This window comes from Poecile atricapillus, chromosome 1, assembly GCF_030490865.1.
Source record: "Poecile atricapillus isolate bPoeAtr1 chromosome 1, bPoeAtr1.hap1, whole genome shotgun sequence".
NCBI lineage: Eukaryota > Metazoa > Chordata > Aves > Passeriformes > Paridae > Poecile > Poecile atricapillus.
The window spans coordinates 82,813,584-82,833,666 of record NC_081249.1 but is presented as its reverse complement, the minus strand read 5'-3'; positions in this window follow the sequence as shown (position 1 = coordinate 82,833,666).

Here is a 20,083-nt window from a genome sequence, read left to right as displayed (position 1 = left end):
GTTAAAAAACCAAACCAAACCAAAAAAAGAGGATGTTTTACAGTATGTTAACTGTGACCTGAACTTTATCCAATTATCAATTTTGTGAAACTGACAAACTGGATGAATAAAGCCTTGATCTTATTCAAACCTAGCTGCTATAAATCATCTAATCTGATGCCTGAAGCATTTGTCTTGAGCCTGTAATTTATCCTTATTACAAGCTTATATTGCAGAAATTTTCTACTGCACTTCATTTACAGAGCTGAGAATCTGAAATCAAATGAAGAGCAGGATGGCAATGGAAATGCTGGGAAAAGAGGTGACTGTATGGATTATTAGAACTGCCTGTCTTTGGCTAAACAAAGCTTAGATTTCACTTGCAGGTGAAAGAGAAAATGGTTGCTTGCTTTCTTGAAAGATGCTGAGCTAAATGTAGCTGTTGACCAACAGCTCTAACCATAGTGAAGCCCTTCCTCTTTCCAGACTTTCTGTGAATATTTGAGCACAAAGTGACATTGTGTGTGCACAAACCATCTGTTTATGGTGGCTGAGTACCAGAAATATGCATGGTGATGGATATTCCTAACATGCTGGGGCTCTGTAGGTCTAATGGCATAATACAGCATGTCATTCAGAGGAAGCAGGTTCAGAAGTAACATGAGAAAAAAATAGGTCAACTTCATAAAAAAGACAGAATTTCTATTAGTTCATCTCTGTGCTTTTGTATTTTTTAAATTGTTTTTTCAGGAAGGGAATTTTGGATAATTTTCTTATCATAGTGAGGCTAAGAGGTTATGAAAACTTCTTTGTATCAGGTGCATTGAGAAGTCTGTGCCTCAATTCTCTTGCAGCTCATCATGATGAAAAGCAGAGTTTAAGGCTTTGGACAAGTGGTGTCTCTGAGTCTTACAAGAGAAATAATTTCAAATCTAATATAATTTTGTGAACTTTCAGCTTTAAATCCAGATTTACCAGGTGACAAATGTCTTTTTATATGTAGGAGTACCCCACAGATTAAAAGGAATATTTCTTTGGGTCCTTGGGCATTTGATGTGAAGAAAGTATAAATAGTTTTGTGGAGAAAGCATAAATTTTACAGTTTGCATTGAGCTAGGTTCAGTGGAGTGCTGCTGAATGGTGCTGCTTTGCTAGTTTAGCGGTAAACTGCTCACTTAAAATTAGTCACTGCTGTCACAAAGCTTAAGATTTTCATACATACTACATAGGGAGAGATAAAGACCTTCCAACTGAAGGCTTATTCTAGTCTTGTCATTTGTTTCCACCTTATATTAACGTGCTGACATTGATTGTTCCAAAAAGTCAGTAAAGAGTCGAACTCCACTGACTCCAGCATTTCCTTAGTTATTGCCACACCTCTATTGCGGTACAAAATGCCCTGTTAGTCCTTAGAAAGGATATTTTGTTTTAAAAAGGGGTATTCAGAAAATGGTAGCACATCAAGTATCCTATTCTCTTTGATCTCTTGGAGGAAACTGCTCCACACCAGAGGTGTGCAGAAGCACACCTCTGTTAGGGGTTTGCAGTGGCACTAAGACAGCCAGAGCTCCTGCCACACCACTAACCAGGACAAATTGACTCCCCACAGCTCTTCCTTGCCCACTCATGTATCTCATTCCACTAGTGGCCATACAGCAGGATTCTTGAGTTATTTTATCACTACTGATATTCAGCTCTGTCAAGGAAATGTGTATTTCACCCTGGAGAGGTGATGAAGCAAACCTGTGTGAAAGCACGTTTTGAAAGCGAAGAGGTTAAAAGAAATTAATGATAATTCTGGCATCAAATGATACACAGAAAAGGCATCAGAGAAAGCCTTTTCTAGCACTCTGGAGCATACTGATATAGTGTCTGCTAATGAAAATTGCTCTAATAATTTGAAATGCATGCATATCAGATGCACATATCCCATGCACTTAAATGTTTTAACTAAATGGAACTTCAACTGGAAATTCTAATTAATGCCTTGTTAAACATGTTACATTTTCAACCAGATGCACACTATTTAATCTGTTCTGCTGCTCCACTCATGGACAATACCTGATATTTTCATCTTCCTCATAAATTATGCTTTAGATTTTGATGAAAATATCTTCCCAGATTAAGTACATTGGTTGCCCATCTACTTATTTTTCTGGAGAGCAGGTTGTTTCTCATTTAATTGAACTTGGGTATTGCTGAATTTGTATGGTTTGAAATACCATAATTAAAATAACAACAAACATTGATTATGGCAGACTTATGACCAAAACTTGTGATAAAATCTTATCAATCCCTTTTCTGCTCACTCAGACATTTGATACTATTCTGCCTAAATACTTACATTTACAAGTTTGTTGTCAGCTAAATAAACACTCCATTTATATCTGTAATATATCTGTACAGATGCCCAGCACACTGAGTGTTCTTCTATCTGTATATTTACATATTCATATATTCTTTGACACCTCTGCATATATTATAAGAGGGGAGGGGAAGATGGTGTCCAAATTTGTCACAGAAGACACGTGTTAATGTGCATTAAAATGTTCAAAGAGCAATATTCATCTTAGCCTCTACACTGAAAAGATATCAAAGCAGCTCAGCAGTGTGTTTTGAGCAGCTAATTTGAAGCTTCTGCTCTCTGTTAGTGTCATTCTGTCTTAGAATGAGATTTTGTTTGACTGCAAAATGTCACCCAGACTTCTTAGTCCTGGGAGGCTGCTCACAATGTATCAGTTGTGAGTGCTGTCTGTTCACAGTGAGAAAGTTCATAAAAACCACGCACCAGCAATTCTCCAAAGGATAAATAAATTATTTCTGATTTACTACTGTTGAACATATGGGGTGAACTGGTGAAGAGATACAATTTAATATTCACCTGAGTGAGATTTCAAGATTAAACTAGTGATAACAGCTTTTCAGCCTAGTGGCTAGACCAATTTATAAATTAAATCCAAAACTCCACGTGGTTCCCTCTTCCAAGGCATGGGAAAAAGGTTTTAACACTTTTCAGATGATTTTCATAAACACAGAATATTCTAACAGCAACCTTCATCCAGCCTTTAGTGTGTCTAGGCCACTGATCACCTCAGGATGCCTAACTGCGTCCTCCTTTCCCTGCTGCTGCCAAAAAATCTGGGATTACTATTTTAGCATGGGTATGTCAGATACTAAGGAACAGCTGAGGTAATTAATAAGCCCAAACTCTCTGAGATTTTAGTGTAGTTTATATATAAATGTTACATGGGCCAGAAGAAATGAAAATGTTAAGGCTGATACTCTGACAATATTTGTGGAATTGGGCAAGATTTCTTCTCATTTGGTGTGACCTTTTTTTTCAGTGGTTTCTGAAAGGATCTTCCAGTTGTGTGAAACACTTCCAGGATATAGTAGTGAGAGGAACTTTCTTAATGTATTAGTCAGAGGGAAAGGATGTGATGCTGCCAAAAGGAAACAGAAGGTTGCAAGTGACTGAAAAAGTAGGGAATAGCAAGGAAATTAGAATCCAACCTCAATAGAAGTGTTCATTCTGCTAGCTATCTATGTTATGTATCATTATAACTGGGAACATGTATTCCTTTAGATTCTTGTATGCTTTTGCTGATGTCAAACATTATCCAGATGGTATAGTGCATTTTCAGTATTCACCTCGTTTTTATGTTACACTTTTCCTGATCTGCATTTTTTGCAGGTTTTTTCCTTTCCTTTCTTTTTTCCTTAGAGAAGATATTATAATGTCCTTCATTCTTAGTCCTATTGCCGTATTTTTCTCTCCCCTGAAACCATTTCTTAGTTCATAAACCTCTTTTGTCCCTTTTTCTTAAACAAGCTTTTTATCTCTGCTGCTTTCAGATTTAATGAACTGAGTGCTTAAGAAGCAAATATTGCTTGCAAAAATATATTGTGAGCTGTTGCTATTATTTTCAGATCCTGCAACAGTAAGGATTGAATACATAAACGATATTATATATATATTTCACACATATGAATTCTGAGGTTTGGTGCTATGAACGAACACTTTTTTGATACCAGCTGAGAAAGCACAAAATTATCTGCACAGAACTTGAAGGGCTTATTTCTTGAGAATCAGTGGGAAAAAAACCCCTCTCCTTAATGAGACCTAATGAGCTACAAAGGAAGAAACTGGATCATCTTCTAGTAAATGTGGCAGTCAGGCAGAAGAGGAATGTGTGGCTCGAGTCAGAGTGGGTGGTGGCATCAGCCAGGGGAAGGGGTGGGTGTTGTGTTTTTCTGTTGAAATGACTTTTCTCTGGAAGCGCAGACTGGAGAGCCATGAACTCGGTGTTTATTCTCAGTCACCTCTCTTTGCACACATTCGTTTTTAGTATCCATAAAATAGACAAACTCTTTGTCCTACATTTTCAGGACTCTCATTAGCCAGTCTCTTTAATAAATACACAATAGAAAATAATTAACATAGAAATCTATGCAAGTATGTGATCAATCTTATGCATTTTCTTCCCAGTGAACTTGTTGGTGCCCCATTCCTGGAAGTGTTCAAGGCCAGTTTGGGCAGCTTTGAATAACTTGGTCTACTGGAACATGATTCTGGCCATGGCAGAGGAGTTGGATATTTAAGGTCTTTTCTGATCCAAGACATTCAATGATTAACTTTTGATGTCATTTTCATTGAAGCGAACAGTTTGAATACTCGTGTGTAATTTAAATCACATCTTATTTTTTCCTGGTTACCTCCTAGTACATATGATTGAAATCTCCTGTTGTCTCTCTGAGTTGCTGCATACTAACAGGTGATGTCGTCAGCACAAGAACTTAGAGAGACATAAGTATATATAGAAAACTTTTCCAGGCACTGAAAAGCATCTGACAGATATCTGACGAAAAATCAATCAACTATTTGAACAGCACGTATAATTCATAACAAGAAGTAAAAATAAGTGAAACTGTCAGGGAAATCAGCTGATGAAATTTAAATTTTAAATTAGTATTACCCAGGGCACTGGTATTAAAATACCTAACCTTTTAGAAAATGCTATTCATTTTTTTTAGCATGCTAGTGTAAGGAATTCTGATGCTGTCCTTAGCATCACATCACATGTTAGTCTAGTATTGATGGAGGAGGGAGAGACTTCTATTTACTGAATTGTGATCTCCACCTGCTGCCTCTCCATGGCAGTTTCTTGCCAATCTTCCTGATCTGGCCATCTAAGAGGTCTTCTCAGATGCAAACTCAAGGGGTTTGCCTCTTATCCCTGTTCCAAGTGCTCCTTTGTGTTTGTGTAGATGATCACATAACCAAACACTGCTCACATATCCATCTATATTCTTCGCAGCAGATTTCTGATGTTCTTTTGTTTACTCTTTGGCACATGCTGCTAAATTTTCAGTTTGTCACAGTCTGTTTAAATTATTTTAGAAAGCAACATATTCACATGTAAATTAAAGGACTTGGTGTCACTAGATCTCGTGGCAGAAGTGAAACTCAGGCAGTACATGTGTACTTGCCTCATTTTTATTCTCCACCCATCAATCCATAGGAAGAAAGACTCAGGGAGTTTAAGACCAGGAGGAGCTGCTTGAAGAGCCATTAGATTTAGTCAGATTTCCTTAAGCTTTAACTTGTACTGGAATAAAGAATATTCACATTTCAAAGGTTTATATCTCTTTGCAAAGCCTTCTGTCCTGAAAGGTATCAGGTAACAGAGAAGCCATTACTTCCTTGGGCAGTTTGTTCTGCTGGCTCCTTTCCCCACCTTACAAGAGTAAAGTTGTCCAGCAATAGTTTACAGTCAGTGGTTCTTGTTATGGCGTCTTCTATTACATAAAACACTGCACTCAAATAATTTCTCAGTCAGCTGATGGAAAGTTGACATGATGAAAATTAAACATCTTGCTCTTTTAATACTTTCACTGAGAGAAAATGTTTCCCTATCATTTGATTATTTTCTTTTTCTCGTCTTGATTTACAATGTCCTTATTAAATTGTTGACATTTTACTTTTATGTAAATGTAGTATCCCTGCACCAGTTATCGTTTAGTAAATAAAATTGCTTCTGTAAAATAAATTGCTTGCTGAAATAAAATTGCTTCTGTATTGTCCTTTGTACTAAATGGATCTATTGCTCTTCAAATTTATATCTGGCAATTAAATTAATTTTTTTTCCAAAATAAGCAGTAAATCACAGAATCAAAGAATGGGTTTGGTTGGAAGGGACATTTAAAAATCACCTAGTTCCAATCCCCCTATGATGGGCAGGGACACTTTCCACAAGACAGACTTATTCAAAGCCCCATCCAACCTGGCCTTGAACACTTCCAAGGATGGGTGTTCACAGCTTCTCTTTCTTTTCTTTCAAAAGCAACATCTTTCACCACATTTTTCTCACTATCCTGATCATGTATTTTTTCTTCCTGATCTCCAGTCTAGGCCTACTCTCTTTTAGTTAAAACTGTTTCTCCTTGTTGTGTCACTACAGGCCCTGCTAAAAAGTTTATTTCCCTAGTTCTTAAAAGCCCTCTTTATATACTGAAAGGCAGTCTCCCTAGAGTTATCTCCCATCAAGAATTAATAACCCCAGCTGTCTCAGCTTGTCCCCATAGCAGAGGTGCTCCATCCCTCTGATCATCCTTATGGCCTCCTCAGGACCCACTCCAACAGGTCCACATCTTTCTTGTGTTGACACCCCAGAGCTGGATGCAGCACTGCAGGTGGGGTCTCACCAGGGCAGAGAAAGGAGAATTCCCTCCATCACCCTGCTGCCCATGCTGCCTCGGAGGCAGCCCAGGAGAGGTTTGTCTTTCTGGGTTACAAGAGCATGTTGTCAGGTCATGTCCAGTTTGTCATGGTTTTCATGTTTCATAAACGTGGCAGGAATTTCTTTGCTCACCTGTCACAAGCCTTCCATTACTTCCAGAGGCCCTGTTTTCCATTATTCAACCTTTTTTTCTGTAGACTTTACTTATGTTCTTTAGTTCTAAATATGTAATTTACTTGTACTTAAAAGAAAAAAAAAATAATAATATTGAATAGGAGTAATTTCAACTACTTTCTTGAGTAAGCCTGTGTTTTCTTTAGGATCAGAGGTGAGAAATAGGCACTTTTAAGGTGTTACTAATCTGAACTAACATAGGCATCTAAAAGTGCCTACTTCTGTCCTTTGGCTGAAAAAAACCAACAGGTGGCTTGTACAGTGAGACAGATTTCCAAAGATATTTACAAAACAAGCACTTTTATTTGTTCAGGGAATCCCATCCCTTTAGGAGGAATGGACATCTACAACTCAGCCATTAGTATTCCTAACCTGAGCAGTCCTGTTGTCATCCAAAATTTTCATCGGAAGTGCTTTTATGTGTCTCAGAAGATTTCATTAAATGGTTGAGTAGTGTAAGATGTGCTGCTGTAGCTACAAACCTACATGAGAGACCTTTTAATTGAAATCATGTTGCTCCACTGTTGACTATTTTTTTGTTTATCTTCTAGCCAGTTCTTTGTCTGTTAAGTCCATGCTTTAATGACACTTAATAGTGCTAACTTTCTAACTGCTTCGTGTGCAATAGCTTTTCAGAAGCCTGAATATTTTACATTTGACTCTTATTTTTGTCAGCCAAAGTCATACAGAGGATGCAAACAGGTTTAGGAAGACCTGCTTTCTGCAAAATCTGGGGCAAGTAGTTAGCAGTTTTCTTTAATTTTTGCTCAACTGAGAATCTCTGGTTTCTATCAATTGCCTTTTTCTAAATTTCTGAAGGACCAGATGTAGCAATAGGCTTCTAATGATCCCTCACAGAGTTGCTGTGCAGCTTTCATATTCCACTACAATGTTCCTAAAGGTTCTCAATAGCTCCTTATCTCAACATCAGCTGCACCCATAATATGATAAAATTATAACTCAATTTTAGAATATTTTATTAGTTGCTTAATATCAAAATAGATAAGGAACTTTGACTTTAGCTGGAAAGTGTGTCCAGACATGGACTTTTTTAGTGGTTATAACTATCTGCATAACTGTAACATTATTAATGTACCTTTAGAGGTCAATGTTTTTGTCATTTGAAAGGTAACACATAGTAATTATCAATTCTACTTCTCTATTAAAATAATGAACCAGTTCAGCTGTTCAGATCATCTTTTTGGCCAGAAAATGTACAGAGTGTTTACTTGAAAAAGTGATGTTAGGGCAGAAAATACATATTTTAGTCTGTCTCATAGTAGAATGTGTGAACTCTATTAAGATTTGCAACTGCTCTTGTAAATCATGTTCTTCCTCTGGATTCTCTAAAAAAGTTTTTGAGTGCCTGGTATATAAAAATATATTCTGGCCTTTCTCTCAGAACTACCAGGGGCAACGAGCATCTTCACTTTTTCTGTTTTATGAGTCCAAGTGACATTGGAGTCAAAGCAGCAACTGGTAAAAGCTGAATGAATTTGTACAGAACAGACATCTCTCCACTTGATTCATCCAGACTTTCAGACTTTTTCCATTATATTTCATGTTCTGAAAACACCAAACTGTAGTGATTAATTGGTTTCCTTGTCTTGTGAGCAATACCCCTTTTTCCTTTTTTCATGACATCAGTCTTTATACTTCTAACATCCTTTTATAATTTCATACTTATGACAAAATTTGTGTTCATTATTTCTCAGCACAGTTAGATCCTTTTGCCCAAAATAATTGAGCTGGGTGCCAGGGAGAGGTTACTAGAAATGTGAGATATGTTTAAATATTCTTCCAAAGTTGCAAAACCAAGAATTTATGGATAATTTCATTTTGAATTTGTGAAGGGGCTTTGAGTTGGAAAGCTATTCAGACCTAAATTCAGCTTTACTTTATTTTTTTTTAAAAAATAAAGTGCTTTTTTAATCACTTATTATTCATATTTTCTCTCAGACTGTAAGATTTTAATGGCTATTAAGGACTTTTTAAAGTCAATAACAATGATATGGTTATATTATGAATATATGGGAATTAATTTGCCTAAACGCCCACTTCTCAATCAGCATCTCAGATGCAAACCTTTGATTTTTATTCCTCTTTCAAGCACAGAGCTTATTTACCATTTCTGAGAGGTTGTGACTATAAATACTGCTAGTGCTTCTATTTTAAAGACAGACACATAGTATACATCTACTTTCTTTCAATACTGAAATTTCCATATTGGATTTCATTTTTTCTCATCACCATATGTGCCACAGAACTGCTGAAGTGGAAGGAACCTTGTGAGGTCTCTGTACAACCTGTTCTTCAAAATAGGGACAATGCTGAAATCAGAGCAGGGTTATCCAGTTATATCCTGAAAACCTGCAAGGGTTGAGATCCCTCAACCTCACTGGACTTTGTTCTTAATTAACTTCGTAGTTCATAATTAACTTCATAGTAACTTCTTTTCCCCCTTATGAGGTCCAGATGGAACCTCCCCCAATTCAGTGGATGACTGCTGTCTGTTCTCCCACGGAGCATCTGGGTAAAGAGTTTGGGTTTGTCTTCTTGGTTACCTCCTTGCAGGTGTTGAAAAGCAGCCCCTGAGAGTGCCCCCACTCATTCTCTGGCTGCTGGGAGATGTACATCACTTTCTCCTCTTCATGAAACATTTACTTTAATTTTGTTTCATACTAATTTATATGAGCTTCACACATTTTTTATGCTACAGAATTCTGTAATTTCTACTACTTCTGATTTTACTAAGTCAAATAATTTTTTTCTTGGAAGCAACAATATTCTAAATGAGCCAAGATTTTCAGATCCAAGATTTTATTACTCATCCTTTAATAGAGCATCTAGTTATCATGCTCTGTTATTCTAATCTTCATTTTGCCTTAATAGCTTAACAAATTTTGGCAGTAAGATGTTAATTATACTTGCAAGAATTGACCTCCACACCTATAAAGTGCAACTAAGTGCATATATGTAAATTAAGACTTATAAATATGACAAGATGCCAGCAGCATTTGACATCAACTATGCACTTTCTGTCTCTCTTCAGTGTGTTTTGAGCTAAAAAAGTAGCTGTTTGACTTGGGCACATTTGAATTACAACATTTCAAATAAAGTCTCTTTACTTTTTTTTTTTCCTAAATTACTCAGAGAGTTCCTTTTCACCCTGTCCCTTAATATTCTGCTTTGAATCTGGACCCTTTTATTCCATAGCAATTCAATTTTTTTTCTGATTTCCCCAGCTAATGGAAATGGATGATGATTTAAGATCTCTTTTTTCCTTTTAAAGGAGGGTTTCTATTCATCATGACTGCAGGAAAAGACAATTAAACAAAACATCAGTAAATGATGTTTTCTTTTCATCACTGTTTTTGCCATTACTGACTTGTTACACTATTTTTAGATGAGAATATTTTTTTCTAATTTAAATACATATTAAACAGAAATATCTATTTTACACATTGTTTTTTCAATTTCTTTGGCCACAACAACCTAGAGAAAATGGCTTATACTGGGCAATTAAAATGGCAGTAATTGTAAAAAAGGGATTCTGGGTATTAAGCTCCTTTCATTTCTACTTTAGTTAAAATAATGAATGGAACAGATACAGCTAATGTTCTTCCCTGTGGCATGGGAAATGCTGGCTTCTGGAGATATGGAAATTATTTTCCCACTGCAATGGGCTCCTCCTTCCCACATGGCAGAGCTCCAGACTTCGCACTGAGAGCAGGCTAAGCGCATGGAAACTCAGGCTGAGAGCTTTGTGGCAGATGGAGCTAAATGTCACCACCCCAGACAAGGATTTGCCCAGTGCTGGGAAATCATGGAGGGAGTCCTGAAATGTCAGGACTTCCATTACCCTCTTCCTCTCCCTTGAGCTTTTACAGAGATCACTCCTGTATCACACAGTGCACTCACCTGGCCGATGCTTCTGGAAGTGCTCCATAAATGTCACACCATTAATGTCATGCCAAGCTCAGAGTCCAGGGGTTCAGATGGCTTTTGGTTTTCTTCCACCATTAGGTGGACTGGGAAAATTAAGAGATAAACATTAAATAAAAGCATTAAACCACCTCTAACGAGAACTGAAGCTGTGTCCTGTGCAGGTCTGGAAGAGGTTACCATTTAAATGTTGCCTGCACGAAGGAGGGCAGCCTTTGTAGCCTGGAAAAGAGAGGATTTGGCTGTAGTGCAGCAGATGTTGATTATTTGTACCGTTGGTCGCTAATGAGATTTAGGTAGCTCAGCAAGGCTCTCTAGCTCCAGGGCAAAAAAGAACACAGGGCTCACCTCAGACTGCAACTCTGTGGATATTGCATTAAGGCTCTTCTCTTGCTCTTTCCTGTCAATAATTTTATTTTCTCCTTGCAGCTGCTGCTATTTCCTGCTTGCAGCTTAGTCCTTCCCAGGAGTCAGCAACTGCTGCCTGTCACCCTGGGCTCTGTTCTGTCCATCAGAATTGGTGTCGTTCGAGCCCCCAGCTATGTCTGAAAGATCCCAACATCTACAGGCTGCACTGAACAGCCTTCAGCCTACAATGGGCACTGGCCACTACATTAAATAAGCTTCTGTAGGTCATGATAATACTCTCCCTCCTACACCAGTTCATGGATAGAAATCTGTATTTGGGATATCTGGGAGTTAAGGGAAGTGTTTCATATGCTTTTCAAATATAGGACTTGTCACAGTTTCCCTGAGGAGATCTTGGTTTCTCTGAAAAGCAATGGTACAAGGCCTGTATGCTCATTAATTTGCTCTTGTGTTCAGAAATGGAGTTCACTGACTGTTAGAACAATCTGCAAAACTTTATTCATAAAAGCAATTCTTTCTGCAGGAGTCTGTTTCTTTGGTTTACATTTTATCTTAAGCCTAGCAGGATATAATTTATACAAATAATCTTTCATTGTTTCCTCATTTTGGCAGGACTGTTGAAAAAACTTGAATACCAATATTTGCAGTGACTCAGAACAATGCCTGAAGTGGAGAGGCATTTTTTTCCTCTGTAATTATTTTATCATAAAAATTTTTGGTTTTTATGAATATTTTGCCATGCTATGAAAGTATCACTCCATGTGATACTGTTGTAGAAATTTATCTTTAAAGAAAAAAAAGGGACAATGTGTGAAAGTTGGAAATATTTTCAGATTTTAAATTACACTGACAAAGATTCTTTTTTTTCCCTAGGCTAATGTGATTTTATAGCATTAAAAAAAATGTAAAAAGAAAAGTAAAAGAAAATATCATGTATAATCCTTCAGGCTAAAAGGAAATATTAAAATCATTATTTTCTGAAAAATCCTGGCATTGTATAAAAATTTAGGTTGAAAGGGATCTTTGGTGGTTGTCTGGTGCAATGCCTAGTCAAAGTAGAAACAACTTTGAATTCTGAAATTACATCCAATCAGTTAAATGAGGTTCTCCAAAGCCTTGTCCAGTCCAGTGTTGAATATCTCCAAGGAGAGAGACTCCACAACCTCTCCAGGTGACCCGTTCCAGTGCTTGACCACCCCTGTTATACTTTTTGTCTGGTGAATTCTGTTTTCTCCAGGCTGTTCAAACTCCTGTCTGAACCTCTCTGTATTCTGTGCTCTGAGCCACTCATCTTTTTGGACCACCATTGAACTTGTTCCAGCATCTTTCTTGTGGGACACACAGTACTGAAACACAGTAGCCAGAGAGTCTTGGTTACCAGGTGGTGGAAATGGTTACAACATTGGTATAAAATCTGCAGAAATGAGTGAGAATACCTCTGGGTACTGCTTTAGTTGGGGTATTCTCAATTACAACACTATTTTTATTATTATTATTATTATTATTATTATTATTATTATTATTATTATTATTATTATTATTATTATTAAAAATACAGTTACTTTTGTGTATTGTAATCCCCCATTATCTCAACCTAGACCTATGGGAAACTTTTGATTATTTATCTGATGGTAATAGAAAATGTTGATGTTGTTACACCTGAATGGAAAGTTACTTTTATTGCCATATAGATGATAGTACAGGTGCTTCATGTTGTTCACAGCCACACAAAAAGTATTTCTGTTATATGCAGGATTTCCTTATCTCAAGGAGTTTACAAAGAGTGAGCCATACAGGGAGCAGGTGAGGCCACTTAGTGTGTTCAGCCAGGGAAAGAGGAGACTGAGCAGGGACATCATCAGGGTCTCCAAGCTCTTGATGAATAGAGTGGAGAGGCCCACGCCAGTCTCTTCTCTTTGTTGACTCATGACAGGACCTGAAGGAACTGCATGAAGTTGTCGGGGAGAATTAGGCTGGATATTAGAAAACGGTTCCTCATCCTTGGGTGGTTGGGCACTGGAACAGGCTCCCAAGGGAAGTGATCACAGCACCAAGCCTGACAGAGTTCAAAAAGCTTTTGGACAATGTTCTCAGGTGCATGGTGTGACTCCTGTGCAGGGTCAGGAGTTGGTTTTCAATGATCCTAGTTCATCCTTTCCAACTCAGGTTATTCTATGATTGTATGAAATTATTATATAGTTTTTCTCCAAAATGGAAGTTTCAAAAAATAGAAAAAGTTAATGTTATTCTAGTGTGTGTTTAATCTAGTTTGTCTTGTGAAGTCATAGGAAAAGATCATAAATGTCCTTGAACAACAATTTATGTAACATTCATACTAGTATTTTATATCATATTGTCAGCAGTTAACTAGTGCAATTAACTGAAAGCAAATGTGTTCTACAAGTTTTATTCTTAATTTGCCTTAAAACACAATATCAAGTACAGATTTCAGAAACTAATACAGTATGTTGACATGCTTCCAACAGATCGAACATTGGGCACTATTTTACAGAAACTGGAGCTGAGTGTTAATTTGTACCTCAAGGGGTCTGCAGAAAAAGCTAAATTATTCCTGGTGGGAAGCCTCCAGTTTTTGCTTTCTATCCCTTGTAACTGTTTTAATATCAAGTTATCCAAAATAAGCTCTGACCGCAGGTACTCAACCTATAGAATTAGAGAAGCTGAATCAGCATTGCAACAAACAAGCACTTTTGGAAAAGAAGGATCTTTGCTGCACTTTGTACTGAAATTACACTGAGTGTTGATGTCAGCTCTATATAAAAGCAAAGAGCATTACTTCTAATTACTGAGTTAGGCTGGCTTTGGGCAAATGGTGATGGTAATGAAAGTTTTCATGCTTTCATACCTTGCAAGAGGCTGCCTTCGACAAAGATATGTTCATACCTTCCTAGTTAAACTTCATTTTCCTCTAGAAACACTTTAGTGACTTTGTCATTGTTTTAATACTGGACTTAGAGCTCATGTTAATGGCAAAGGAGACTTAAAAAGATTTCAACGTGAGAAGTAAGACCTTGGGGTAAAGCTCAGAAACAATCATACCATGCAGCATTTCTTTAATCTCAACACAGCTTAAAAGAATAATTAAAAAAAAACCCAAACACCTCCTGCCCTGATTAAAATCTGAAGCGTCAGAAGTTGCACCCTGGTATTTGCACTTTAGATACTCTCACCTGAAATGCAGCAGATGATTCACTGTACCTCTGTTAAAAGCTGCTAAATATAAGTAAAATCTAATTCCTTTATTTCTTCACCACTTCTTGGAGACTGTAGGTGAAAGACACAAGGAGTGGGTATTGACTTTTATCTGCATTATTATCAGAACTTTCTGTAAAGGCACTAGGAGTCTTCTTGTAGAAAGGGTGAAGAGGAGCCAAGGAAACTGCACCCACTCTGCTACCTAAGCCATCACCTCCTTAAATAGTCATGTTCCAGAGCCTTCAATAATGTTTTCTCGGTGTGTTTTCTTGTCTTGCTGATGAAGATGACCAAGCTCTTCCCAGGTATACCCTAAGGTGAGCTAGGCAGATGGTGTTGCCTCCTTAGCAAGTATATGAATGCCAGATATATTTACATGCACTTTCTCTTAAATCTCTAGCACTCTATATTAAGTCTTTGGGTGAACTCTCTGATAAATTGAGTGTAGCTGATTTTTCCTTAAATATCCCAGGAACACAGCTTCATCTCCAGCAGAGCACTAGACACTAGGAAAAGCAAAACATCCATCAAGAACACAGCGGATTGTCTTTTGACTTGGCTGCTGAGTCACCTCTCTCTCAGTGCTGACACTGCGAGAGGACCTGGAGCAGTATCTCTGTAGGGTCATTATGGCCACAGATGCATTAAACTGTGAGAGCTGGAGTGATCAGTAGTCAATCTGCAGGTAGCTCAATCACTAGAAGACTTCAGAAATTGGCTGAATTGTTAAAGCAGCAATTTTCTTGACTGTAATTTCCAGAAATGACAGTGTCTGTTGGAAAGCACTTGAGAAAACTTGCATTAAGATGAATTAGCCATTAAGAACAAGATAAACTCAGAAGTTTCTTTTCTCATAAGCAAAAATTTCAGCTGCCCCAGCTGCATCACCTTTTCTCAGTCACATAATTTGGCCAACTTGCTACTTCCATAACACGAGAATGATTTAATTTCTGTATTTGCTGTTAGAAGCCTGCTTTTTTTTTTTTTTTTTTACGTTTTTTTTTCTTGTATCTTGAATATAATGTTTAATTAAAAAAAAAAAAAAAAAAAAAAAAAAAAACGTCAACTTTCCCACACTTCCCCACAGGGGCAAACCTGGCATGGCTCCAGCTTCCTGATATGCATGCATGTAGACAATTTCATAGAATCCTGAGGTGGAATGGATGCATCAGAATCATCATGTCCAAATCCTGACCCTACATGGAATAGCCTCATGGGTCACACCATGTGCCTGAGAGCATTGTCCAAATGCTTCTTGAGCTCTGTCAGTCTTGGTGGTGTTTAAAATATTTTGGTTTCTATTTCCATGAGAAGAATTTTAAGGAAAATAAGGAAAATACTTTTCCACAAATCTTCACAAAAAAGCCTGGTAAAAATCTGGGCTTTTTGTGTTTGTTTGTTTGTGTTTTTTTTCCCTGAAAATTAGACATATTCTGTTTTAATCTCTTCTAACTTAAATATGAGAATAACATCAAGAGGGATATTTATGAAAAATAGCATTCTGAACCACACAGACCTGTGATCTAAGCAGACTTTTGGGGGATTTTATTTAGAAATTAAAGAGCCAAACAGTTACCTCAAAAGTAGCCCAGCCAGTGTGTGGCACTACACACCTTGACAGACTATTGTGTGCAGATTTCTCTTCTATATGACATAGTTTGCCTTCCTCTAATGCTATTGAGTAAAGAAAACAGTGTAGGAGTCTTTCTAATGGCCTTGATTCGGTTCATGTACCGTAGGTTGGCCATCCTTGAATATTTAAGAGATCTTTAAAGGTATTTAAATTCAATTTTGTAGAAGAAATTATTTTGCTCTGTTGTTCTATGGTTGGTAGTTCAAAGATTAGAAAGAAAAGGTTGTGGCTGTTCACATATGATTGTGGAAGAGAGTTGTTTTCTTTCTTTTTTTAATGTTTCAGAATGAGGTATCATTCAGACCATCTTGGTTTGAACCATATTTATTTCAAAATTACTTTAGAATGTTCAACAGCAATGAACTCTGATAGCAACTAAATGGAAAAAACATTAAGAAAAGAAAAATGACCCTAGAGGGCAAGTGACAGGTTATTTCAACAAAATCTCCAGGAAGAGAAAGTGGATATGTAGTGATGCCAAAGTGACCTGACTCAGGCAGTGTCTGCTGTCCTGCTTTTCATTTAATTTTAAGGTGCTTACTTAAGAATATTAAAATGACCAAAGAATAGGAAGAGTCAAAAAATTTTAACCTGAGAACCAACCCAATATTTCTGTATCTTACTACACTTTTTTGACTTGTTAAAACTAAGTTCAATGACAGTACCTCATTCAGATTCATGTAAATAACAATCTTCTAACTCTCTCAGCTATTCTATTATTTCAAGAAGCAAAGATCAAAAAGCTTCCAGTGCTCTGAAAAGAAATACTTTATTTTTTCATTTCTACATGTTTATATTTTGACATTTAGTTATATAAATATCTCTACACAAAATCTCCAATTTTATAATTCTGGAAATATTTTTTTTATACTTTTTACCTCAATTTTCAATTGAAAAATGATTTTTAGCATACTCCATTTTCCTGTTGTACTCATTTTTGTGAAGAAAATCACCTGTATTTCTTACATAAGGCTAATATGGAGCATTTTAGGATATTTTATACATTTTAGGCATTTTAGGAAATTTTATAAACTCACTTTCTCTGAGTCTGTGAGTTTGGAGGAACTGAATGAGCAGCGTGTAATGAGAGATATTGCTGACTATTAGTGATGTCTCCCTATGGAATTACAGAGAGAATACATTCAAGAGAGATACTGTCTAACTGGGCTTTGCAATTGTTTTACCTTCCTTTTTTGGAGATTGTGATCAGAGGTGGACATAAACTCCAGTGAGTTATCTTTCATATAATTGCTCTTCATTGTAAATTTGGGTTTTAAAACTAGTGGAGGCCTAAAGCCATAATGACACAAAAGGGGGAAAAAACCCTTGGTGTAAAATCTACATCTCCAAGCAGTTACACACTGTTTTTCTGAGTAAAGAAAATTTAATATTTTTTTGTTGATGTTTAAGTACAATAGGTCAGATGTGGAGAGACATTTCCTAAGACTTTAGCAAAGACAAGCACGTATCAGAATTTTTGTTCAGGGTACAATGTGTCCTCTCCAACAGAAGTTTTGGGCACCCAGCTATGATGTCAATAATTTGCCAGAAATGTGGTATTTCTTAGAAAAAGCGAGGCACAAGACAAGTGAAGCAACTGCTGCAATGAGGTTCCAGAAAAAGTGTCTGCAAGCAGCAGGAGGCAGATGGGAAAACGAATTTCAGCCTGTGCAGAGGGGAGAGAAATAGAGATCATTGCAATGGAGCTACCCTGGCCTAGTATTGGTTAGCATTACCAAATGTTAACATGAACTAAGGAGGGTTGGATATTACTGGCTAATTCTGTCCTCATGTGGGGATAAAGTCTTAGGTCCTCGCCTGACCAGCCCAATAATTTTGTACTAAGCTATATCTGAAATTCAGTCCTTGTTGGGATCAACAGGAGGCTTCTGTAGACTCTAATCAGCTCCATCAGCCCCAGTGAGGGACCCAGCAATAGCCTCCGAGAAACAGGCAGAGCTGCTCTGGATTTCCACAATGAAGCTGACAGAACAATTGGTCTTTTTTAAAGGATCTTTGAAATATGAGGTACAGTGTGGTTTCTTCTGTAACGGCTTCCTTAAAATGTCATCCACTTTTTCAGACATTTAATAACTTATTGGCAAAGCATGGTATTTTTGATTTAATAGTCTGTTTAATATAGTACATTTTAAGGAGGTGGATGGCATTGCAATCTCATTGGAGATACTTCCCTTTTCCTGCTGCATTGTGAAAAGAACAGCTAGACTAAATACACTCTAAATATATTTTAAAAAATCTCCTGCATAAAACATTTAAGGGACAGACTGTATTTGACCAAAGGTGAATAGAAAGAAGTTGGGAATGTAGTTTTGAAACGGAGGCATAAACATGCCCAGGGCAATGTGCCATTCTCTGGAACAGTCGTGAAGCCCAGCCAGCAGAGCTAAGTTTTTCCCAGAACCTTTTCCATCACTGCTGTTTTGGAAGCCGTCAGATTTGTGACCACTCTGCATGGCCATGCACAGTATGTTGAAGTTCATATTGTCGAGAATGACAATGACATCAGCCCTATGCATGGATGGCTGATGGGCACAAGGGCTCTGGGAGAGGTTACAAGCCAGGGGGTGGCAACTGTAGCGTAAATCTGGGCTGGATGGGTGGAGGATGCCAGGAAGGCAGTCTGGTATCACCTTCTACTGCAAAGGGTTTGGGGTTAAGGTTGGTGGTGATAACTCCTTTACCACCACAGTTTCTTGGCTGAATGTGACACAGCCTCACCACACCTATGAAGCAGGTAACGCAAAAAACACTGTATCTTAGACAACAGTCTGTCCCCAGGCTTAAACAATACCCATAGCCATCCTTAAAGCTAAAATTAGGGAGTCCTAATATCCATACTCCCATGCCCATACCAATTTAATTTCACAGAAAATTTCTTTTCATCCCCATGATGACCAGGGGCTGGACCTGGGGCACTGGTGTTCCAGTGTGCAGCTTTGTGCCTGTGTGTATTAGATGTACACACATATATATGACAGAACTTTCACATTCCTCAGAAAATTAATAATCTCCTCCAAATTTTCTCGCCTACCACTTCTAGTAATGCTGCAGTTTCTTTAGGTCTTTCTTCATCCCACGTAATGCTATTTTCATAGAATGCTATGATGACTAGACAGATAAAAAAGTATTCTAGACAAGCCATCTTTATCTTTTCAGACTTCATATATACTTATTAAAACAATTCATGGCAGTCCATTCTTTCTAGGAAGTCTGATCGGGACATAATTAATTCCAGTGTTAGCAATCATATTAGTTAGCTGTCATGTCTTCAGGCATGTTTCAGACTGGAAATTAGCTGGAGTTTTGTGTGGTTTAGGATTAACAGTTGATTTCTTCATTGAAATTTTCTTATTTTTCTTCTTGACTTACTGTTACCTCCTTTTTTCCCCCGTGACCTTTTTTCTTAGTTTTTTACAACAATACAAACAAATAGTAGTTTTCAATGAAGTCTAAATAATGTAACATATTTTTCTTGTTCAAAAAGAAAAATGGTAAAGTCTGTGTAACAATTGAAAGAAAAATTGCAACCACTCCTTGCCGTATGCTGCACAATAATTTCAGTAAAATACCACAAATGTCTGTATAGATTGATCATCAATATGATGGAAGGTGCAGTTATTCTTTCTCACCTTAGATTGTTTACACCAGAATTCTTTTTATAGTTAAATCATTACATTCTATAAAAATTCCTTTTTTCAATGCCAAGTAAGTGATGGCCTGGGCCTCACAGCTTTGGATAGATGCCTCTGACTTTATTTTTCTCTTTTTTCCCTCCATATCTTTCATCTTTTGAAACTTGAACGGTTTCATTTTTTAAAATCTAAAATTATGTCACTCATGTTCAACTTTCATAAAAGCACTTTAACTTATGACTTTGCAATACTCAGTGGATAAGATATATAGAGAGCATCCTACATTTCATGACGATCAGAGTAGTATGTTTTAGACTGACAGCAGTGAAAGATCTGAACAAAGTAATGGTCCTGTCAGTTCATGTCCCATTCAG